This window comes from Drosophila virilis, unplaced genomic scaffold (assembly GCF_030788295.1).
Source record: "Drosophila virilis strain 15010-1051.87 unplaced genomic scaffold, Dvir_AGI_RSII-ME tig00000225, whole genome shotgun sequence".
Taxonomy (NCBI): Eukaryota; Metazoa; Arthropoda; class Insecta; order Diptera; family Drosophilidae; genus Drosophila; species Drosophila virilis.
The window spans coordinates 21165-46438 of record NW_027212804.1 but is presented as its reverse complement, the minus strand read 5'-3'; the positions used below and the strand labels follow the sequence as shown (position 1 = coordinate 46438).

The 25274-nt window shown below is 40.8% G+C and overlaps 1 long non-coding RNA gene across 2 annotated transcripts; it reads left to right on the top strand.

Annotated features, from left to right (window-relative positions):
- Positions 1–24108, top strand: LOC138911474 (uncharacterized). Of its 2 annotated transcripts, none has more exons than XR_011417091.1 (3): positions 1–64; positions 22762–23142; positions 23268–24108. It is a non-coding gene; the product is annotated as an uncharacterized lncRNA (long non-coding RNA). The 2 variants fall into 2 exon arrangements; XR_011417090.1 differs by having other exon boundaries at positions 23271–24107.
- Positions 24109–25274: the final 1166 nt, after the last annotated feature.

The window sequence follows — 25274 nt, the reverse complement described above, 5'->3', positions numbered from 1 at the left end:
TAACCATGTACATACATATGTGTGTGTGTTTATACAACACACATAGGAATGTTTGCACGTATGGGTGAGTGTGTTTGCTATTGCTCTACGGTCCATAGTCATGCAAAACGTTATTTGGTCAGTTGTCGAAATAGCGGGCCAGAGATCTTTCGTAAATTTTTGTATGTAAATTTATATTGCCTATAAAACAACATCGCAGGTTGCATTTCATATAAATTTCCCAACCATTTAATCGCAGTGCCCCTTTTACTCATTGAAATGCATGATGGGAATCGATTCGATACCAAAAGCTGCTCCAAAACGCGACCTGAACTGGCAGAGACAGCTTCAAGGTCTCGTTGAGCTACATGGTCCGCTGTGCGACTGCGTCCACTTCTTGTTTTACACACACACACTCGCACACACATGCATGCACATGGCTATTAAAAACAGAGACTTTTTGATGGGAAATATGTTAATCACAAACTGCGGTTTACGATTTTTTTTTGTGTTTTGTGTTTGGTTTGTAACTTGTTTCTCTTCTGATTTATATTTTGGCTTACTTTTTTTGATTGTGTCGGCTGTTTGGGAAATTGCACGTCACTGTCGTTGTTGTTGTTGTTTTTGCTTGGGAAATTTTTTGACTCGATTCTTTTTTTTTCGCCGATTGCACAAAGCACCGTAATAACCGACGAAGTTTAGTTGTTGTTGTATTATCGTGGCTTGTTTACATTTGTGTTTTTGTTATAGTACACACACACAAAAAGAAAGCGCAAAACGTCAAGAATATTTTCCCAGGGAAAAGCGCGCACACACACAGACAGTTGGTAACAAATATATTACAGCGCACACTGTGTGTGTATATCTGTGTGCTTGTACTTATACAAGTGCGGGAAAAATGCAGACAAACAAGTAAACTTTGCCAACTGGGGGAACGGGAACAACAGCGCGGGAGCTGCTGGTGCTGGTGCTGAAGCTGGGGCAATAATTAAGCTGCGCACTAGCGTTGCACAGCAACAAGTACACAATAACAACTACAACTACAACTGACTGCGCATGGGCAGCGGCTTCGGCTTCGAATTCGACTTCGACTTTGACGTCGCGTCCCGTTTCAATTCGCGACGGCTGCTTCTTTTCGACTGTGCTTTGTACGTCTTGTGCTCCACTTGAGCGTCGCGCAGCAACTGGCGCTGGCGCTGGCCACGGCTGCTGCTGCTGCTGCGACTGTGCGGCTGCTGTCTGCTCTGAAACAGGTTTTTCTTTGCATTGGTACTAAAAGCAGAGTACTAAAAATTCCCAAGATGACCACAAGCCTCTGGTTCTTGCTCTCCCGCTCTCTCTCTCTCTCTGACATCTCTTTCTTTAGCTATACAGCTTCGTGAATGAGTTTTGTGCGTCTTTTGGGCTGGGTAAAAGTTTTCGCCTCGCCGTTCTTTGGCATGCCGCAGAAAGTTTGTTTCTTTGTGTTACCGCCGCCCGCTGCCTGCTGCCCGCCGCCCGCTGCCCTTGCCAGTTACCTGCTGCTCTGATCGGCAAGTGCGCCAATTCCCGCTAATGGGGTTAAGTCTTCAATAAAGCGCGGGCAGGTTGACAAAACAGACGGCGCTCACTTTCCATCTAGCAAATTGTTTGCGAACTAATTACATAGAGCGAGACAGCGAATACATTCACAATGATCATTAGCTTAGGCTGAGGTTGTTAACACCAGGAGACTAGCCCCCCCTCCCTCTTCCTCACGTATACATAAATATGGTTAAGTAAATATTTAATGCTTTTTCATGTTAAGGCATGCATGTTAACAGCGCACAGATTTCTTTTACTTTCCATTTTCATGAGCAAGCTATCCGATCCACACACAACAAATTAATATTATCTCAATAATGAAAACTTAAAAAAAAAACCCCAACTGTCGTGTTTAACCGTATAAATCAAATCGTTCAACGAATGAATTGTATCTTAAACGCAACACTCGACTGGCTTTTGGCCAGCTTGGTGAAAACTCATCGCCCACCCACAACCGCCCCCTTACATTCTCAGACACGCCCCCCATTCCATTGGCACGCTTTATTTGCATATATGGTAAATTTGGTAAACGTCCAGACTGTTGACCCAGGTGCGTGGCCCCATTAAACAGGTCAAGTTTAGGATTCACATAAACAAACATATGGCTTAAACTAAAAAAGGCTCAAAAGCAATCCATCAGCATTAAATGTACTTAATATAAGTACGAAACAATTTAAATGAAAGACCAGCTCATAAGTATCTTATTTCGCTCTTGGATAAATATTTAAAAAAATTTAAATTCTCTAGTCGGCGATGACCGACTAGGAGATACCATTACTTCTGTCAATACATACACAATGCGAATGAACTTTTTCTCTTGGTTTCCACTGTGGAAAATGCTTCCATATTCTGACATTTTGTGTTATTTATAGTTTTGAATTAAACTATCAAGAAAAATGCCTTTTAATTGCTTTACATTTTGGGGAAACATGGGCGGTGTCCAAAAAGTGAAATATTCTCGATTTTTTAGCTCGTTTAATCTTCGAGTTCCAAATAAAGCAAAAGTAAATAAATAATAAAAAAAGAAAATTTATATTATAAAAATTAAAATATAAAATTAAAGTAAAAATTATCCAAAAGTTTTGGTGTATAGTCTTAGGTATATAATTTTAGGTATATATAATGTTGGGTATATTATTTTAGGTATATAATATTGAGTTCTGCTTCCTTTTGTCCTTTAAATAAATTTGCATAACTTTATGATACCCCAATTTGGACCATTGTCAAGAGGTGTAAGGCAAACAAGTTGGACATAAAATGTTGGGTAAGGCCCCACGGCCTAAACGTTCCTTAACAATTATATTGATTATGGCCAGCAATAGGTATATTGGAAATTGGTGAGAAGGGAGAAAGTCGCTTGGCGAGTGCTTTATTTATAGTACTTTTGGCTGGGCAAGCAAATAGCTTGTCAGCGGTTCGCATATACTTTTGAGTTCCAATAAAGATTAATGTCTTTGTACACAGCACATAAATTATTATTTAGAAACGAGCCACATACTACTCAGGGGACTCGTGTCTGGGGTCTGGGCAAGCGATAAGTAAAGCCAAACCTAATCAATTATACAAACGCCAGCCCGGAATGCTATGTCAACATAATAAGGCGATGGCGGCGTCTCATTGTCCTTGTCCCCAGTTGCCATTTCATTTTATTAGTCCTTGCCACGTAAATAATGCGTCAGGCCAAACAGAGCCTCTGCCCTCCAGGTCCCAGCTCTGGGACATGGCTCTGTTCCTTTTTCCGGACTGCGATTTTGATAAATTATGTATTTAAAGTACAACTTGTAGCATTCGTTTTGGCCATTGTCCTCATACTTAATGCCTGTGTACGTCATTTCCTTAAACCAGACAGGATATTTCATCAAATTGGACAGCAAGTGTCAGTAAACACAAGCTGGAACACAGGACATTTCGGACATTTTGGACATTTCTGACAATTCGGGTTATTGATTGTACAGAGGCTTGGCAGTTCATTCGCAAGTCTTTAATGTGCTTCAAGGCCTTGACGGCTATTTTTTGCTAGTAAAATGGTCTTCAACTTTTTGGCAGTGAAAAAGATGTGCTAAAGAACAGCTCCCATTAGCTCCCATGCTTTGACAGGTAAAATGTAACTTGATTAAACAATATGTTCTACGTAGAGATATTTCGGGAAGGGGATCTATATTCATATATTAAAAGTTTTATGAGCCCACACAAACATACATAAATATATAAATGCACAACATAACTAATATACATTGGAAAACCGGCGTTTGGTTAAAAACCTCAATAAATTTTAATTTTAAAGTTTTCCAAACATATTCCGCCCTTGCATACTGTGTATTATCGTGAATCAAGTTAAAAATAAAAAATCACACTAGCGGATTTTTTCTAGTTTAATGTCCATAAAATATAGGAACAAATGTTGGAATCTACTTGGTCCTGGGTTGAAAATTTGGAGCCGAAAAGCAAACATGCATACACTAAACCTTTGTCGTTTTATATGAATCTTACACAGGTCTTTATAAAATGTTTTGAAGTCAAGCGGATGGATAATGGCCAACTTAAGGATAGTTGCAGATCGAATCTTCAAAATTGTTATATATAAAAATATATTTTTGATTGCGTACTCACCTGTAAATTCAATTACTCGATGATTTTATCGTCATCAATAAGTGCTGATAGAACAGAAAAACAAAGGTATATTGGTTAAACCTTTCTTAAATTAGTGAGAATCGCATAGCAGGACAATATTAATAATATATTTAAATAGTTCTTAGATTGATTTTAAATATAATAAGATATAGTTTTGATTGGAACACGTACCTGTTGTTCAATGGCCTTCGTCAAAGCCATAGCCACTGTCTCCTCCAATTTTCAAGCTGCCGCCTCCTTCTTTGCTCAGACTGAAGCCTTCTCCATGGTTGAAGGCATATCCATAGTTGAAGTCGTAGCTGAAGCCGTCGCACCCTTCCTAATTAAAGTCATCTCCTCCATTATTAAAGCCGCATCCTCCTCCATTGCTGAAGGTGCCGCCGCCTCCTCCTCTGCTTATGCAGCCGTACCCTTTCATACTGAAGGCGCCGCTCCCTGCTTAGTTGAAGCCACCTCCTCCAATATCAAAGCTGCCGTCTTCCCCTTAGTCGATGCCGCCTCCTCCTAAGATATAGCGCCGCCTCCTTTGCCTGAAGTGAAGCCTACGAGACTTACTTGAATTCATGAGAATCGCGTAGAAGGGACCTAGTTAGAAATACGTACATATATTATTGCAGACATACATACATACATATATGTATACATCCAGACATACATATACATATAGAAACATACATACATACGTACATATAAACATACATACATACATACATACATTCATACATACATACATACATACATACATACATTCATAATACATACATACATACATACATACATACATACATACATACATACATACATACATACATACAAACATACATACATACATACATACATACATACATACATACATACATACATACATACATATTTACATACAGGCATGCACGCAGACATGCATACATACATATATACATACATATACATATGCACGCACACATACAAACATACTCACACACATTTACAGAAAGACAAGTACTTATATATACACGCACCCATTTATAATCAGAGTACAAATAAAGTAATTTGGATTAATGGTATATTATCATTATTTGATTAATTTATTATGTTATGTTTGTTATCTTTTATTTACATGCGTGAGGTGATAAATAAGACATAATTTCATTACGAATGCACTTGAATTCAATTTGTAGTAAGTGCTTATATATCTTATATCTTAGATCAACAAAACGTGCCACCAATCATTTTCGTCAAAGTATGTCCGTACGCATTTATATGTATACATTATATTTGCCTTTATAAATTTACAAGAATGTATGCATATATTTTGCATGTGCATATGTGAGACCAAGTTTGACTCAAACTGCGCTGCCAATTAAAAAAAAAACGTATTCCTAACTAAGTGCCTACTACGAGATTCTCATGAATTGTAGTTGGTCGCGTGGGCTTGACTTTACGTGAAGAAGGCGGAGGAGTATTGGAGAAGGCGGCTTTAACTAAGTATTTTTGGCTTAGAGTCGAGTCGCCTTTGGCCAGAATGTCAGCCAGCTGGCAAATAGCTTTATGGCTAAGTTGTTGGAATGAACTTTCCAGTGGAAAGCACGAAAAAATGTTGCAATTCTCGTTGTTGTTGTGCTCTAAGTAGACAGCAGCTGGGCAAAGTTGGGCGTTGTTCTTGGGGCTGAAAGGCACCTTTGAAATGTTAAAACCAAAGCATGCAAACGAGCGCAGGCAGCAGCAGAGTGTGTGTATGTGGGACTAGCCGTGTGTATGCATGCATGTGTGCATGTGTGCATGTGTGCATGAGTGTGTACTGCAGTTAACCGAGTCAGAGTCAGAGATGTTAACCAATCAGGTGTGTTAATTGCACCATAATTGGTCAGGAAGCTGTCAATAAAACGGCAGCACCAGTAACAACAACAACAACAATAACAATAACAACAAGAACAACAACAACACGAACAACAACAACAAGAACAACAAGAAGAATAACAACAATAACAACAACAATTGCAGTAGCAGCAGGTGCAGGTGCAGAGGTGCGTTATTAATGCAGTTGTCTTAATGATAGCTGCACTTACACACACACGGACAAACGCACACACGCACACACACACACACACATACGCGCGCGCACATACACACATATATGCTGCTATGTTCATTCACCAAAATGTATTCACGTGAAAGTATAAAAACTGCTCGTTAAAATAAAAAATACAATTTAAAGAAGCGAATGCTCGAGTGGCAGATAACCTGTTTGGTCTGCATACAAAGAGCGACTATGCTTCTATCTTTCTCTCTTTTTCTCATAAAGAGCAAGGCTCGTTCCTTATGAGAATGCCAAGAAGTAAAGTACTCTAAGTAAATACTCTAAGATATCCTAAATTCCTTTATATAACGATATCGTTTATACTAAGTCTCAACGTCCCGATTAATGGGTTGGGCTTAATCAAATATATATATATTCCCAAATTGGGTATTTCTAGCGGCATAAGTGGAAAATAATAATATATCGTTATCTATTTCATGTAAACTCTAGTTTTACAGGTTCTATGAATTATGCTCAAAGTCTTCAACTGCTAAAGTCCTGATCGGAGGGTTTATATACACGGACAGATAAATCTTCTAGGCTTAATAGATTATATATATTTATTTATGGGCTTATGCAGACGGACAGTTAGGCAGAAGAATATAGCAGGATATATCCAAATCTCTTCTGATTGTCCGTTACCTTCGTTTCCATGGAAGTAATCTACTCGTTGTACGCGTTTTCAAAGGGTGTGAAAGCTGCTAGTTAAAAAAAAAAGAAAATAAAACAAAACTGAAAAAAACGCATGAAAACTCGCCTGAATTGATTGAGGCAAACAAAATTCATTGAAAGAATAATTGGCGACAGTTTCAACAGATATACGAGAATATTTACAGGATTTAAGCCTCGGGTATTACAAAAATCTATAGATGTGCGTGTTGAATGGATATATTGCAGCTGCAAATACTTTAATCCCTTAAAATAATTTTAATCTTTGGAAAATGAGCGTATTACAGGATAACAGGCGAAAGCCTTGACAAATACTTTAATCAATGAGATGAAAGTTTTTATATTGCAATAAATATAGAATTTCTAGGCAGGGTTGAGAAATGTTCTTGTTGTCAGATAAAAAACATATATACAAATATAATCACTTAAAAGTAAATAAATTGAATGCAAGCCACAAAGCCAACAGCTAAAACAAGTTGAAGCGTAAATTTAAATGCAAAAGGGGCTCAGGTTGATGTTTACCTGGGACAAACTGATTTCCTCAATACTTGATTAAAGGCTGAGCTTGAAAATAGAGGCCTTGGCTGCGGCAACGCCGGGTTAATTAAAACTTTTTCGCGTTGCGAAAACAACGAAATCTAACCGCAAACAAAAACGAGAAAGAAGGGTGCCCCCCAGCAAGACGAAGATTTAATACCCTTGCTGACCCAACCTTTTCATAACGCTTTGCCCGTATCTAAGAAGCATAGGGAAAATAGTAAATGCTGATTATGGTTAATATATCCTGATAAACAATAAAGTTTTTTATACAAGAACCTACTTTTCGACCGATCGTTCCTATGGCAGGTATATGATATAGTGGTCCCAGTAATTGGCCAGTTTCGTCAAAATATCTTGAAAAACAAAGAACTCAGGGATCGTAGATGTCACCTTCTATGCATTGTACATTTCACGACAAAACTATAATATCCTCTGCAAGGGTATAACGAGACTCGAGCAAAATAGAGCCAATAGCTCCCAAGTCTGCCTGCCTCCCCGGCCCATCGAGCTGCTCCAATTGAAGGCTTTGCCATGGTTGAGTTGCGCGATTTGATTTCGGTTGTGCGTAAAACTTTTGCACGCGCATTTGATTTAACTTTAATGCAATTAAACTGTTTAATTTCAAAGAAACACAGTAACTTTTCTGTCTAAAACATGAAACAAAAGCCTAAATTAAAATTTAAATAAAATCGAATGAACGGCAAGCCGCAGAGCTGAGGTTCCTATTGAAAAACCATTAAATGTCAGGCTGGAGCCGGGATACCTGTCCCAAAGGAGTTCCATGCCAACGTCTTTTGCATATATTAGGGCCAACAAATACTTTCTGACATTTTTTTGGCGCATATTTAAAATCATGACAAAATAAACAAGCCTTGTGAAAAAGGTTACCGAGCTTAGCAAACATAATAAACACGCACACCGAGATTGACATGTGATGATGTCGTCCCACCTCCTGTAAAAGTTCGAGTTCATTTTCAGCTTTGCAGCGAGCTGTGAAATTGAATGTCGAAAATATTACGAGATTTGAACAAATTGTGCTTGCCTTTCAATATGTTGGCAACACATGGTCTAACATGGCGTATGCGTAACATTCGATTTACAAATTATGCATAACAAATAAGTATCTAAGGCTGAGGAATTTTCTATTCCTTAACTAAATAGATTCCATAAATTGCAATGCCTGCTTAGCATGAACCCAAAAAGTGTGCTTATATATTTATAAAGCCAGCAAATTTGTTTTGAATGAACCAGTTTAAGGTTGGAATAATAATTATTAATTATTAATTTCATTCCATGAACCGGAACTGTTGGATAAGGTTCAGTCGAAACTTAGCCTGAACTGGTTCATATCAAGAAACTGTTTGATTAAAAAAGACGGAATCCAAGAAAATAACGAAAAATTTGATTATTATTATTATTATTAATTTATTATGTTTTTTTTTTTTTGGCCATGAACTAAACCATAAACCGGGACAGTTGGATACGGCTTAGCCGAGACTTAGATTGAACTGGATCATATCAAGTTAAATTAAAAAGGGAGGGAGTCGAAGTAAAGAACGCGAAAAATTGGGCCGAAAACGAAATTCCATATATTTCGTTGCTTTCTCAAAATAACTCAATTCAAGATTTTTAGCTTGAATCGTTTTCAGAGCTTGCAGCCCTGGTACTAGACTTTATTAGAAGCAGATTGCCAGCAGGCAAACTCAGAAAATAAAAGAAAAATAATAAAAAAATCAAAAATCGAATTATGCATATTGACTAATGTAGCACAGACACCTGGCATAAAATACGCCGAGTGAGGCCGAGTGAGGTGCGCAATAAATTAAAATACAAATCCATGTAGGTTGGGGCAAATTTTATGCTCACATAATTCATGAAGCCATTTGGCGCTTAGAGCTATAAAATTGCCATATAAATTACAAATAGAAGTCGGAAATGCACTCCACTTATTGTACCAAACGGATGCTGCCTCACCTGCCTGTCAAATTTGAAAAGCACTCAATTAAAATAATATGCAAATTCAGCCGAGTGTTGAAATTAAGCTTGTTCGCCGAACAATAGAGACGAATTATGAGCCTCGCTTCAAATTTTCAATAAATGACGCTCAAATCCCGCACGGCTTTTCGGTTGGTTTTTGTTAAGGCGCCAGTCGCAAAAAGTATGCAGCAAGTTTTTCAAAGAGCCATTCGCATTTAATGGCAGCACACACACCCACAGAGAAAGAGACACACACACATCCAAACACACACTCTGAACTGTGATGTGTTGGTTGAGGTAAACGTGTCGTGTCAAAATTTCAACGAAATTAACCTGTGCGTGACAGTGCGACACCTCAACCGCGTCAGAGGCGGCGATAAGTAGGCAACAGTTTTGCAACATTGCCGCTACGCACTCACATGCACACACCTTCCAGGCCAGGGCTGGCAATCCAGTTCCTTTTTCTTATTCAACATAAATGAATTGGATTATTTGCCAATTTAGCTTACGGTATTTATATAATTTAATCCAATTATCTACTTCTATTGGTCAAAAATAAAACTAAGCTAAATTTTACCATTTAAACATTAACATTAATTAGGACTGTCGAACTAGTTCGTAGCGAGCCAGTTCTTTTTTCATATTTACTATGAGATCTACCTTTACTATTAAATAAATGAATCAGATCAGCTGACAATTTAGCTTCTGGTATTTATTTAATATATACATATAATGTATTATATCCTAAAATTAAAAATTTAGTTCTTTCATTGAAAATTGTGAAGTGAATCAATTGAATCGTGAACTGAACCAAGGAAAATTATTATATTTCTTGCAGCCCTGATCCTGCCCACATGATTGGGCGGCAGGCTTGTCGCGTATGTGAGTTGCGAATTCTTGAAGTAACTGTTGCGAATTAACTTCTTGAGGCAGTCGGGCAAAGGGTGTATACTAAATAACTGAACGAGGGCAAACTAATAAATAATTTTAGCCAACTTCATTTGGCACTTGCTTAAATACAGTATAACGATTGCTCATAAAGTTCATAAACTTGAGGCTTGATGGACGAGTTTGCCGCTTGGCAGACCGGAAAAGTGGGCGACGTCTGGGCCCGCGACCGGGTCATTTGCCCGGCCAAAATGCGACCGACATTAATAAGCATAAAGTCGAGGACCGCCCACTTCAATCCACGAGAACATTAGCAGAAGCAGCCAGAGACAGCTGCTAAGTAAGAGTATCTCCTGCAGGAAAATGTATCTCATATATATATATATATATATTATTATATATATTTTTTTTGAGACATATTGTACTTTCATCGCGCTCATTTGCATGCGATTGTGTGCGCAATGTACACGACCCAGGGGCGACTATGAATATCGCTAAGGTGTTTGCCTGGCAGAGCCCAGAAAAGGGTTTGACATGCATCTTAAAATGAAAAAAATTGGGATTTCGATAGCTCGCATAATTTTACAAAGTGCTCGCCCCAGAGTCACGTTCAACGTTTAAGGTCCAGATATTATTTATTTTTAATTTTCACTTTTATACATTTTTGTCATCATCTTTTGTTCTCATACACTGAGCCCATTGAAAATAGGTATAAGAGGGTATAATGTTTTCGTGTAAATGTAGAACGAGGATTCTACGAGTACATAAAGTATTAACTTGTGTTTTCTAGATGAGGACCCATTCATCTGTCCATCCGTTTACTTAATGTACAATGTAGGCTGTCCTATCGATAAGTTTTCGATAACTTACTTTGTTACCATTTAATCAACATGAATAGACATATAGCCTGATTCCACTATGCTCAAAATATGTTACATTTACAAACTTCACCTTCGGCGATTCCAATAGTAAGTGTTATTTGGCAAAATGGCAAATGTATCGCTTTTTTAAATAAACAGCTGAGCGGATACCAACATTTTCTGCATATATTACATTTTAAGCAGATGTGAAAAATGTGGTTTCTTGTGGGAATACGTACAGAAAACATTTTTAACATTAGCAAAAAATGTTACATTAACAAAAATGTAAGAAATTTTGTCAGTAGAATTAGCTTATTACTAGGGGAGAATATGAACATTTTGTGCTAATGTGAAAGATGTGGTTTCTCAAAGAAAAACGTAAAATGTTACATTCGCAAAAAATGTGAGAAATGTCAGTGGAAATAGGCTATTAGGGTGTGTTTTAGAGCTAGATGCACCAAATATGGTAGGTAACTGTAGAGCACATTCAGGGTATTTTCTAGTCGGGCACACACTTATATAACACTCATGCTTCTCTGGTGCCTTGGTGTTAAACGCCCCTCGTTGCTGTCTCAATTACATTACATTATGCTGCCTGGAATTACCATATTGTCTGGCTGAAGCAACTTGTCTCCTGGCTCCCTATTCGGTCGTAGCCGACCCTCGCTAAGCTCTGCACTTGCAGCTGGAGAGCGAGTCTTTTAGCTGGATGCCAGTTAAAATTTATGATCTCCGCTTTTGGCCAGAGATGGGCAAACACTTATTTTCGCTGCCAACTTATTGCAGCGCATGCAAAATGTCTGCTGACGAGATGACGAAGTGATTCAAGATTTTTAACATTTTCTTATCGTCGCCTGGTTCTTTTCTTTGTTTTTGCCGTAATTTGTTTCAAATTATCCTTTTAAATTTCGGGCGTCGCCTCCAAATTTGCCTGACAGTCGAGCAAATTGCTTCGCTGTTCGTTATTAGAGACAGGAGCTGAGGCGGGCTGAGTGCAAGGACTCCTAGCTCTTTTTTCTTTATTTATTTATATTTTTTCTTACGCTTAACTGGGTTTGATGCGGAAAAGGGTATTTCTGTATTAAGTTGTCGGGCAGTAAATAAATATACTCTTAATTTGGGGAGGCCGGTCTCAAAAAGGGATATGCAAAATTATAAGACAACTTGGTAATTGTTGGCATAAAATACACAAATATATATTGTGTATAGTCACTGCTCAACAAATTAAAATGTAATAAATCTGTCATCAAGTTGGTTACGACGACCCAAATCTGTTTTTTTGTCCTGGTCTGCGGGTTTGTCCCGGGCTTCTGCTTCAAATTCTATTTGTTGACAGAGTCCTTGCTCATCTACCAAGTCGGCTGTGCGCCGTATTTGCCCCGAAGGGGCCTTGTGGGGTGAGTAAGCCTTAAGTCTGAGCAAAGATAAAGTTTTTATTGCCGGGCAATTGGAGTCGACCACGGTACAGCCGCAGAATTTCCCACTCCCTACTCGACACTCCCTACTACCTACTCTGCAGAATGTTTTTCTACTCCCCACTCCTCATTCCCAACATTCCAACTTCCCCACTTCCCTTCTCCCCACTTTCCACTTCGCAACTTTCCAACTTCCCAACTCCCAACTTCCCTACTCCCCATACTCTATTCCCAACTCCCTACTTCCCATTCCCTACTCCCTGTGGTGTCGTCAACATTGTCATTGTCATCTCCATTGTGGCTGCCGGTTCCTATTGAAGACCTGATTTGCTTGGCATACAAATATTTTCATGTGCTTTCTTTGGCATTAATAAAGCCTCCAAATAGCCGTAAGCTTTTATGTCCAGTAGAATGTGATGATGCTTTAAGCCTTTTACTCTTTAATAAAATTTTGTGATTTAAGCCTTTTTCGCTTTAATTCAATTTTGTAAGCGATTTAAAGAGTTTAGCTTCGTGTTATACCCTTTCCAGAGGAAGGCAAGCTGAGTCTGTGTTTATACTAACTTATCTTTTTGCCTTTAAGATTTTTAATTAAAGATAAGGACGAATATATGCCGAGATCTGCCAAAGATTGAGTTTAAATATTCACTTATTTCCTAACATGGTACCAAAATATTTGAAAAAAATCAGATCACGAAAAATGTTTAAATGAGAGATACTTGATCTGTGCATATTATTCTAGAAGCTAAATGTCAAATTTGGCGGCTCTAGCTCTTAAGCTCTAGCTCTTAAAAAAAAAACAGGATTTTGACATCGAGTCTTATCGATTGCTCGAAATCGGGCCAAGTTATCGATTATCAGAAAGTAACTCATACTGCGCGGAGGACCTAAATTTTAAATTTCAATGTCTCTAGCTGTTATAGGTTCTGAGATCCTTGAGTTCAGATACATGGACGGACGGACGGGAAGACAGACGGACAGACAGATAGACGGTCAAGACTAGATTGAACCGGCTGTTGATGCTGAACAAGAATATACATAGTATAGTAGGTTGGAGATGTTATCTTTCTGCTGAAGAAGAATATATATAGTATAGTAGGTTGGAGATGTTATCTTTCTGCTTATTACATACATTTGCACAAATACATTATACCCATTTTTACCCATTTTTAATTAGTATCATGAATGAAAGATGGAACTTTAGCTCTCTCTATAATAATCAAATTATCAGACAACATAGAAACATATATTGAATTTCTAATATGTAAGACAGGGTATTTAATCTTCGTTAACGCAAAGATAATTTATTTCTCTTGCTTGAGAATGAAATTTATTTACAATTGTTGGTGAATATAATTTTTGGCTGGGATAACATTGAAAAGTTTCATTGTTTCGAGCAACTTTTTCCCAACGTGTTTCCGCAGCCGTAAAGTAGATCATCGTTAAGCTAATTTGGCAGTCCACATTAAATATTAGATGAAGGCTAAGAGGGACTCTTTAGCAGCCCATTTTAGAGCTTTGAGGTTGTCCAATTGCCCATCAAATGACACCTTTGTCAAGGGTCTAGGCCACTTGGAGCTGTTGTCGGAATTCGATAGGCTCAGGAACATCCGCAACAAGGCCATAAAACTGCCAACTTTTCTCCTGATTACACCTAAAAACTAATCCCGTAATGTAACCTTTAACAGGACGTGCCCCCAAAGTCAAAGCCATTAGGGATTGTTGAAATAACTTGCAAAGTAAATGCTGGAAAATGTTGAATGTGGCTTTAAAGAAATTTTTAGCTCACCTGAAACTTTGGGTTTTTATAATAAATCTGTCCTACAATCAACTGTCAGAACAGCAGCCAGTCATATTTAACATTTTATTCACAATTCAAATCAAAGTTTTCGCACCATAAACCATGCTTTGCCTGAACTTCGCCCAACATTTCATGTGCTCTCCAGGTAAGCATTCAGCTTTGTTATACCCTTGCAGTGGGGTATTTTAATTTCCTCACAAAATTTGTAACTCATGGATGAAGATATCCGACAATTAAATGTATTCTTGGTTAGTATGCTTAAATTTGAGTTATGCTTAAAAGCATTCTTCTATATAATTTAACTTACATAGTTGGGGAAATTTATAGCCTATCCGGCAAGCTAAGCCTAAGCTCCTATTCATAGCTATGTCTCAGACATTATGGAATCTAGACCCTTTCATTTCTGAGAATCCCAAATCCCGCCAAAGTTAGTAGGGTATATCTATAGAGAATTTTATAGCCTGTCTGTGAAGGGTATTCAAACTTCGGCTGTGCTTCAACAGACAACATTTACAACATGTTTTATTTCGTTGTAAGTTTTGAAACTTTGCACTTCAATTTGGAGTGCATGCAAATAACATGCGGCAACTGCGGCAGCTGCCACACCAGAGAGAGAGAGAAAGGGGGGGGGGGAGAGCGGGTGTAAGAGAGAGGGGGAGAGGGGGGCACACTTGGTCACAGTTGCAGGTTGTTGTGGCATGCGGCAATTCGCATTGATTCTCACCGGCTGGCATCTGAGTCTTCGCTTGATTGGATATGCTTAGACGGCGGGCCGGCTGATAAATGGCGCATGTTACACTTAATATATACACATTAAATGTGTCCCTGTGTGTGTGTCCTGTGTGTGTGTATGTGTCTTTCGTGTCGTTTTAAGAGTTCAAGGTTGAGCTTAAGTCTTGAGCTGCAACCGAAACGCAACAAGCGCACTTTTGCCTCGGCTACAAAAGTCACGTAGACGCATAATTAACAGCAGCGCCAGCCAGGGATAAAGGACCTTTCTTCCCCTTCGCTCCTTCCTTCCCTGCCTTTCCCTTCCTCCCCCCCTCCAGGCAACTCCCAGCTAGCTTCTGGCTTTTCCCCCAAAGGTTTATTTGAACATACGCGCTTGCTTTGTGAAATTAACAGCAGCATAAGGTGACACCTTCAATTTTTACACACACACACACACACACACCTACACTAATACCTGCACACGCACACCTGCACGTGCTCCAAAAAGTTTTGTGCCTCCAATTTTTGTAGTTGATTTGCGGCTCCCTTTTTTTTTTTTTGTCAGCTTTTACTTTTTACGAGCATTTGGCATGCGCCCCTTTAAAGGAAAGAAAACTTTGTGTTTTATGGAAATTGAACCTTTTCTAATGAAGCTGCAGCAACAGCAACAGCAACAGCAACAACAACAACAACAACATCTATTGACACCGTGTTGCATATTTTAATAAAGTTTCCCTTGGCCATGTTTATGCCTCTAGTTTATTAGCCCGTAAATCAAACTGTTGCGGAGTTTACAAATAACACCTGAGAGGCATACCTGGAAATTTAATGAATCGACCTTGAAAGCTAACAGATGGCGGCTCGAATATTTATATGTGGCTTGTTGCCGGATAACCAAATCTTGGGGAAACCAAAGCAGTTTTGAGCTTAATCTTAAGTCGAGGCATTAATTGGAAAAGCAAACAAATTTAAGAGAAATTTGCTTGGTGAAAGTGACGTCAGGAGCGCGCTGCTGTAAATGTCTGAGCGTCGGACTGATAAACGGCAAGCCGCTGGATCAAATCCAATATTAATACCCTGAACCCATTAAAAATGGGCACAAGGGTATATTGTATTTGTGCAAAATCCAAACGTATGTAACAGGCAGAAGGAAGCATCTCCGACCCCATAAAGTATATATATTCTTGATCAGCATCAATAGCCGAGTCGATCTAGCCATGTCCCCAAACTTGACATATAGCTTCTAAAATACAATATACATATATATGCATTTGATGTTGGAAGAAGAGGGTTCAGGGTATCCCCTAGTCGGGAGACTAGAACCTCTTACTTGTCATTTTTGGGTTAATGCCGCAAATTACCCAAAAGAAGGTTTGTAGGATATTTAACAACATTCCTTTTACACGGGCAACGCCGGGTTACTTTTATCGGTGTAATACACTTAATTTAATTGTGCACATCCTGTATAAAATTACAGCTGCATTTTGGTCAACTTAAGACGAAGTAGTTGATTTTTCGTAGCCAGCTTGATAACAGGACGCGCAACAGGATATCCTGTTGAAAATTAAATTCTTTATTTATATATATGAGAGAGGAGCAGAAGGAGATGTGAGATGGCCATCAATCAAAAAAATGCTGTCGGTATTTAGCCACAAAAAAATTTAAAATTTGCAAGCTGAAGTTGACAAACAGATTAACATTAAGGCCACAGTTTTTGTGGGGTGCCCAGAAACAGAAGCGAGCTTTGCGCAATTAATGTAGATTAAACGTGGCCCATTAACACGGCTTTTAATAAAGTATACGCCACGCGTGCTTGGGCGTGGCAAGGTGCTGGAAACGGCCATCGAGTTGTGATGATGATGATTGATTTACCCGTGTCCATGGGATCTTGGCTCCAGCAATCAGGACCAAGCCTTCGCAATGAGTTTTTCTTCTCATACCAGCAGGTTAAGCATACAAAGTACTCGAGGATTGATGCATAAAACTCAGACATATCCTGTAGGCAATGCGAATTGGTGCGTTGCAGCTGTGCGAGTGTATGTAACAGGCAAAAAGAAACATTTCCAAACACTTTTTTCTTATCGAAGCGATGAGCTGAGATGAATGAATACAGGGTATACTAAGGGTATACAGGCAGAAGGAAACTTTTCCAAATCCATATTCTGTTACACTTACGTTTGTGTTTCTCTGGAGATCGGACGTGAAAATTGCAGTCTCGTGTGTGTGTGCGCGTTAGTGCACCGCTGGCAGCAGGCATAAACCAAGAAAGTGACAGTGACACTGTATAAAGCCCGCCCCAGGGCAATCCATACAAATCCCGCTTATAGTGGGTAAACTATACGCAACTGCTGCCTCTGGCAGCCGGAGTGTTATACAAATTAACAATATTTTAACAAAAAAATTACCGCGTGCAGTGCGTGAGAACAAGTTCTTGCAAAACTTAAGCTGCGCTCAGCTGATCGCAACTCAAGTGCGTGTGTGTGTGCGCGAGTGCAGCAAAGCTTTCGCGAGAGAGCTTTCAGCTTGCAGCTGCACTGATAGTGCTGGCAAAACAGTCACTGCAGTGACAGTGCTGACACTAAAGTCACAATTTGTGATCAATCACTTGTTACAAAAATACGGGTTATTTTTGTAATTAAGTGTAAAAAACTTGTTTTGTTTTTATTTTTTATTCTTTTTTCTCCCTGTGGGGAAAAAATTATAACAAAGTAAAGAACAATGGCTACAAACAACCGACCCCAAAACAACGAAGAAATTCATTCGCCAATCTACCCGCTGCCGAACAGCTCAATTATATCCCCTACAAATATAGCCGCTAATGTCGATCGCCTCGACGGAAGCAGGCCACTGGAAGATTTTTACCAATATTACAACAACGTGCTCGCCAGTAGTGCAAACCGGAACGGCGCCTCCACCTCGCTGTCAGCCGGTACCCAGCAATGCTCGACTTGGCAACCGCAACAGCACGGCACTGTCAGCACAACGACAGCAACAACCACCACAACCACAGCGTCATCCAGCAGCGGCTGCAGGACATCTGCCTCAACAGGCACAAGCCGCGCCGCTTTAGAGCCCATCGGGACCCGCCCCAAAGCCGCCAATCCGACCTTGCAGTCCACCCCTTATGGCACCCAGGCAGCTGGTTCTTGTGTCACAAACCCCCCTCTGCCTCCCATAAAGAACGCAGGTGCTACGCCAGCCTTCGAAGAGCCACTGGTAGATTGGCAAACGGTTTCCGCAAAAAAACGGCGTGGGACTACATTATTATCCGAAGGCGTAAAAAAAGGGAAGCAACTAAATAACCGCAACACCAGCCGCGCTGGAGCTAAGCCCGCAACTCCCAGTACCGCTTCGGCAATTAGCAACAGATATGCCTCCCTTGAGCCTCAGGAAGACGCCTCTGTAATCGATGACGGCGAGATGGACACTGCCGACGAAGCGCCTCCAGTCACAGACCAACAACAATCAGCGAAAAAGATCTCCAAACCCAGGCCGATAACAGTCCCTGGAGTCAGCGATATTGTCGCAATGGAGCGAACCATAGATCAGGCAGTGGGCGCAGACGCCTATGAATTCAAGGTCTCTCCCTCTGGCTATCTAAGAATTTACGCCAAAGATGCCGACACCCACAGAGCAATTGTCCGCAAGCTCACTGAAGTGAGAGTGCAATTTACCCACTTCTGCCTAAAGGAAGACAGACCATACCGCGTTGTGGTTAAAAATCTGGCCGCTTCCACTCCCAGAAGCCAGATTGAAGCTGCCTTTACATCGCACGGCCATATTGTGACGAACCTTTACAACCCGGGCGCCAGACAGCCAACAAGTGATGCAGACTCCACCAACGACTTTCCAAGTCGCAACTTCTGGTTTGTCGATCTCAAGCAGTCTCTTAACAACAGGGAAGCGCTGCGGCTCAACAAGGTTGGCCGCCAACGGGTCACTATTGAGCTTCCGAGGAAGAACAATAGTATAAGGCAGTGTTTCCGCTGCTTCGAGTTCGACCACACCAAAAACTACTGTCTCAAACAGCCCAAGTGTGGTAGGTGCGGTCAGTCCCATTGGACAAACTCCGAGCAGTGCCAGGCCAAAACAGTGGCAGACCTGCGATGCTCCAACTGCGAGGGAAACCATGCTGCTTCCTATAAAGGATGCAAAAGCTATCAGGTGAGACTAAATGCCAGGCAGCCGGCCATCAATGTCTCCCCTCCTACACGATATAGCCATCCTCAAAATACACGAAGAACCACTCAGCAGTTCGTACCTTCCCGAATTGTGCAACAGGGCCTGTCGTATGCTGATGCGCTACGGCCAGGCCATCATGTACAAGTCCGCCAACCCCCAGCGCGCACTCTTCAGCCCACCGTCAATCCAATGCAGCTCCAACAACCACTGCAAGGGCCTCAGGAGCAAGACGCTTCCCTTGGAGGCATCCTTCAAAACCTCCAGCAGTCCATTGCAGCACTGAATGCCGCAGTTGCAACCATTCTGGTTAGCATTAAAGAGCTAAAGGATGCGCAAGGTTCCCCGCAGCTTAGATTCCCAAAAAGCCGCAAATAATGGCTACCCAGTTACGTCTCGGATCGTGGAACGCTCGTGGCATCCTCCAAAATGCTAACGAGCTCAAGCTTTTTCTGAAAAAGCATGATGTAGACATCATGCTCATCTCAGAAACACATCTGCACACAAACTTGTACCTAACAATGGAGGGGTACGTCTGCTACCGTGCGGATCACCCTACAGGACGAGCCAGAGGTGGTGCTGTAGTGCTGGCAAAGCAGGATTTAGCACACTACCATCTACACACAGTGACCTCCAGCGACACACAGCTGGCTGCTATCATGGTGGAGACTCCCTTGGGCGAAATCCTCGTTGCGGCAGCATACCTACCACCAAACATCCCCTGGAACCGAGCGGAATTTGATTCCCTGTTTGGCCAGCTTGGCCCCAAATTCATCGTTGGAGGCGACTTCAACGCTAAGCACAGACTGTGGGGAAACTACAGAGCTGACAGCAGAGGCACTGCGCTCCATGAGGCGCTCACTCCCTGCTCAGCCCAGGTACTGGCCACCGGTAGACCTACCCACTTTCCGTACAACCGGCAAAGTACGCCTTCCTGTATCGACTTTTTTATATTCAAGGGCATCCCCAACAGCGTACTATCGGTTCGCGAAGAGTATGATCTATCTTCCGACCATCTGCCACTCCTCACAACGATCAACACGGCTGCACAAAGGATCCCAAAAAAGCGCAGGCTTGTCCTCCCTGGGTCGAACATCCAACGATTTAAGGCCGAACTAAATAGCTTGATCAACCTAAACACGCAGATTCTGTCAGTTGAGGACGTCGACGCTGCAGTACAAACCCTGTTGGACCAAGTACATGCCGCAGCCGCCAACGCTGCGCCCGCACATATCTACTCAGCCCCTACAAGCCAGCGGCCAAGGACGTTTTCCCCCATATTGGAAGGTCTTCTCGCCCTAAAAAAGCGACTGAGGAGGGAGTATGTCCGTACCCAGGACCCCACGATTGACAGGATCTATCGTCGTATTGCTAACAGGGTCAGGAAGGAGCTGATTATCTCGAAAAGAAATGCCACAGACACCATGCTGGAGGAAGCAACGGCAGACGAGAGCTCCAAATTCGCGCTGTGGAAACTTAGCAGTCGATACAAGCGGCAAGCTGCGCCAAAGTTCCCCGTTCGACTTCCCGATGACACCTGGGCCAGATCACCAATGGACAGAGCCGAAGCCTTTGCCTGCAACTTGGAGGAGCGCTTCAAGCCGTTTGAGACCGCATCGCATGCAAGGATACAGCGAGTCGCGCAAATCCTGGAGGCGCCACTCCAAATGTCACTCCCTGTATCGCCAATCACCTTCCAAGAAGTAGAGCAGGAGATGAAGAGATTAAAAAGCAGCAAAGCCCCTGGGGAAGATCGGTTGGACAACCAGACAATCAAGCTACTGCCATACAAGGCGGTGCTTTTTCTCGTCGCCATTTTTAATGCAGCTCTTCGGCTAGGTTACTTTCCAGTGGCTTGGAAGAAGGCACATATAATCATGTTGCACAAGAGCGGAAAGCCCCCTAATCAACTGGGATCCTATCGCCCCATCAGCCTCCTGCCTGCCTTTGGTAAGATTCTGGAAAGGTGCATCCTCAGAAGGGTCCTGGATACCCCGGAAATAAAACGCTTGATCCCGAAGTTCCAGTTTGGGTTTCGACTCAAACACGGTACCCCTGAGCAACTACATCGGGTCACAAATTATATTTTGGACGGCTTTCACAGGAAAGAGTATGTGGTGGCAGCATACCTTGACATCCAAGAAGCCTTCGACCGGGTGTGGCACGCAGGACTCCTCTCTAAGATAAAGGACAAATTGAATCCGCAGCTATTTAGCACCATTGCGAGCTTCCTAACTGAGAGAACCTTTCAAGTGGTGCAGGATGGAGTAGCCTCTCAAACCAAACGCATAAAAGCGGGCGTTCCACAAGGCAGCGTCTTGGGTCCCACGCTATATAGCCTGTTTACACATGACATGCCCACAGCAAATGCAAGCAGACGGAATGATCGGCAGGACCTTCTGGTGGCCACGTTTGCTGACGACACGGCAATCCTTGCAAAAAACAAATGTGTGTACGTGGCAACTGACCTCTTGCAGGAATACCTCAAGCGATTTGAAAACTGGGCTTGTAGATGGAACATCGCAGTGAACCCTGGAAAGTGCGCCACGGTTACCCACACTCTACGCAAGGACTCATGCCCCGGACTTTTTCTTCATGGTGAGCTTCTAGAGCAATATCGTCAACACAAGTACCTAGGTGTCACTCTCGACAGACGACTTACATTTAGTAAGCACGTCTCTGCAGTAACGAGCAACATCAAATCTAAGATAAGGCGAATGAGCTGGCTCCTCAACTCCAAAAACAAACTCTCGCTCCGAAACAAGGTCCTAATCTACAAGGTAATCCTTGCCCCAGTGTGGCGTTACGGGCTTCAAGTTTACGGTATAGCTGCAAAAACACACCTGAACAAAATTCGCATCATTCAGGCCAAAACCCTGCGCAAAATAACTGGAGCCGAATGGTATATTCGCACACGCGACATCGCCAAGGACCTCAAGGTTCCAATGGTGGGCGACATAGTCAACAGGCAAGCAGCGAGCTACTCAACAAAGCTCCACAACCACCCAAACATCCTGGCGAGGAGCCTGCTAAGGAGGCGAAGAAGAAGGCGACTGAAGAGGACCTACCCAACCGACCTAATCGATCGTTATGTATAGGTGACAAGCTTCGTTAATTACACCAAAATATGTTTCTGTAATCTGTTAACCTAATTGTATAACTAATTGTAAAACCACAATCATCGCTAAGCTAAGTAATTATGTCACTCTGATAAAAGTTGCTAACATAGAGTAACAGGATACCAGATTTCTTAATAAACAAAATATAAAAAAAAAAAAAAAAAATATTCTGTTATGGTACGTCAATGTTTAATACAGGGTATACAGAAAGAAGGCAACATTTCCGAGTCCATTTTCTTGATCGAATTGACGAACTAAGGCGAACATGTGTTACGGCAGGTTGGTTCTGAATACAGGGTATATCCTTTTTGGGCACTGACAAACTTTTGTTTTCGTTGTGGCTTCTCATATGCTTTAATGTTGCTTATTTAAGGCATTTTTGACTATAGACGCGCACCTGCAGCTGCGTTATGCGAATGAGACAAAACATTTGTTGCTGCCAGCACCGAACACACACACACACAGGCACATTCACTCGCAGTCAGACACAACTAGCGCCGCGTGTGGCCGCCAATTTGAATTTGGGCCCAATTGCACGTGCCCACAGACAATTGCGGCCTCTCTGTTTACGAATGTGCGTATGAAAACAGAGAGAGCACAAAAAGCGAGGCCGACGGGGCAAAGCGCAGACGCAAACCAAAAGTGCACGCAGTCGGCAAGCAGCACGACAACACTGGCCAATCGTTTTCATTTAATAGTACTTGTTATATATGCGCGCAGCAAGACAACACTGGCCAAACGCGGGCAATGTACGGTACGTTTAAACACTTTACAGTTTTGTATTAATGGTTGTTAAGTAAATTGAAATCGTTGGCAAATTATAAAATTAGATAAAAAAAATTTGGCTTATTACATAAGATTTTCTCTTATCGCACGCAGCAGCATCAACAAGCGGAATCAAATAGCAGCAAACGCGCAGCAGGAGCAGCTGAGACACAGGCCGCTCCATCCCAATCAGAACCTCTGACAGGCGAAGGGGCGGGCGGGGGCGGGTGCGCACATACTGAGCAGAGGCACTGTTGGAACATTTGGGCAGCGATTGTCGTCCACAGTTCGACGGCAAAGTCGCGCGCGAACAGTTCGAAAAGACGGGAGAAACGCGTTGCGTCGCGTCGCTAGAAAACTTTGTTCGGAAAATGTTGAGCGTGGAAAATGCCGGCGGCAACATTTTTCGAAACGTAATTCAATTGAAATCTAAATTAAATTTGTGCTAAATAAACACAAAGCCTTAAACAATAAGCTAGTAAAAAAAATTGTAAATATTCAATTAAATGAATCCCAGAAATATTTACAAAAAACAAATCATAAATAAAAAACGCTTTTTATTGTCGACTTTTGTTTCGTGCGGTGCAGGAGCTCACATTGAATTCTGAAAACTCATTTCCTGGTAAGTCTTACATATAGAATTTTTTTAAATTAACCGGAATTGAAATAATTAAAAACTGTACAGTGAAACCACCGACGAGGTTTGCTTTACACTTAAAAGCCCTTGTTATTTGAGACGAATATTCAGAGAGCTCTCTGAGTATTTGCTGTGTGCAACAGGAAGTGCTTAATAATGCACCATAAAATAAACAATTGACTAACTAATATTATATTTCAAACTTGTGCAATTGTTTAGCTGAACAACTAAATTTAAACGCTGTCAATTCAGAATCATTTCGCGTTCGAGCAGCTCAGTTCTTTAATTTTTAACAATTTTCCAAACGTAAGAAATTGTAAATAAATTAAAAGTGTTTTGAATTAATACGAGCGTTGGGTCCATTTTATAATGTATTTATAATCATTTTCTGCCCAAAAATCCCAAATTAAAAATTTTCTAAAATTTTTATATATATATGCCTTATTTATCTAAACAAACTTGTTGTTTGTAAGACTAGTAAACTTTGAAATAGATAAGAACATTTTTTTTTTATTGGATACTTTGTTTTTTTTTTTTTAATTTTGCATCTTTTTTTGCGTGCACAGAAATAATTGAAGTATTTCATCCCAGCGATGCTAATTTAATTACGTTTGTGTGCGAAAAGGTAGCTCAGTGAAGCCAGAAGATAACCAACTTAAGCACCATTTAAATTTTATGTCTCGTGCTTTCACTCGATTTAAGCATTGCATGTTCAAATTCAAATCGAGTGAATAATAATTGAAGCTCGATTCAAATATTCAGCACGCTCCATCGAGTCTTCTGTTGTGTTGTGGGCTGCCATTAATTGAGTGCAATTATGTGATAAATCGAGAGTGAAAAAACAATAAAATAATAATAAAAACAATAAAATAAAATAATATTTATAATTAAATTTAAGCAGAGCTTAAGTGTTATTTGGATTTTGTTAAAAGAGAAAAAAGAATATCGCATTCCCATTTTAAATAGTTAAACAACGAGAGTGTAAAAACAATAAAATAATAAATAAAAATAAAAAATAATAATGAAAGTAAATATAATAATATAAAATATAATATAATGAAAAAAAGCTGAGAATTCCCATTTTAAATAGTTTAACACAGTCAAACTTTTCGCCTTACCCTTCCGCATATTTGAGAGACAATTTCCTGCTCGTATATCAGTTTTTATTTGCTTTTCGAACAACAATTTGTGGCCTTGCCTGGAAACTGATTTTAAAACAAATGTGAAAACGGGAATAAAACTCAAAATATGTAATTAAATTTGCGCTGCGCATTTCTTTTCGTTTATTACAAAACGGAAACATAACTCAATTTTCTACGTGCCTGTATTTGTGGGTTACTGTGTGTGTGTGTGTGTGAGTGTGTGAGTGTGTGAGAGTGTTATGTCCCGGAGCATAATATGGCCAAATCTTGTCAATCCTTTAGATGACGACTAACCCGTCTGGCACTAAATATTTAATGTTGCAAATGAGGGTCGTCCGGTTG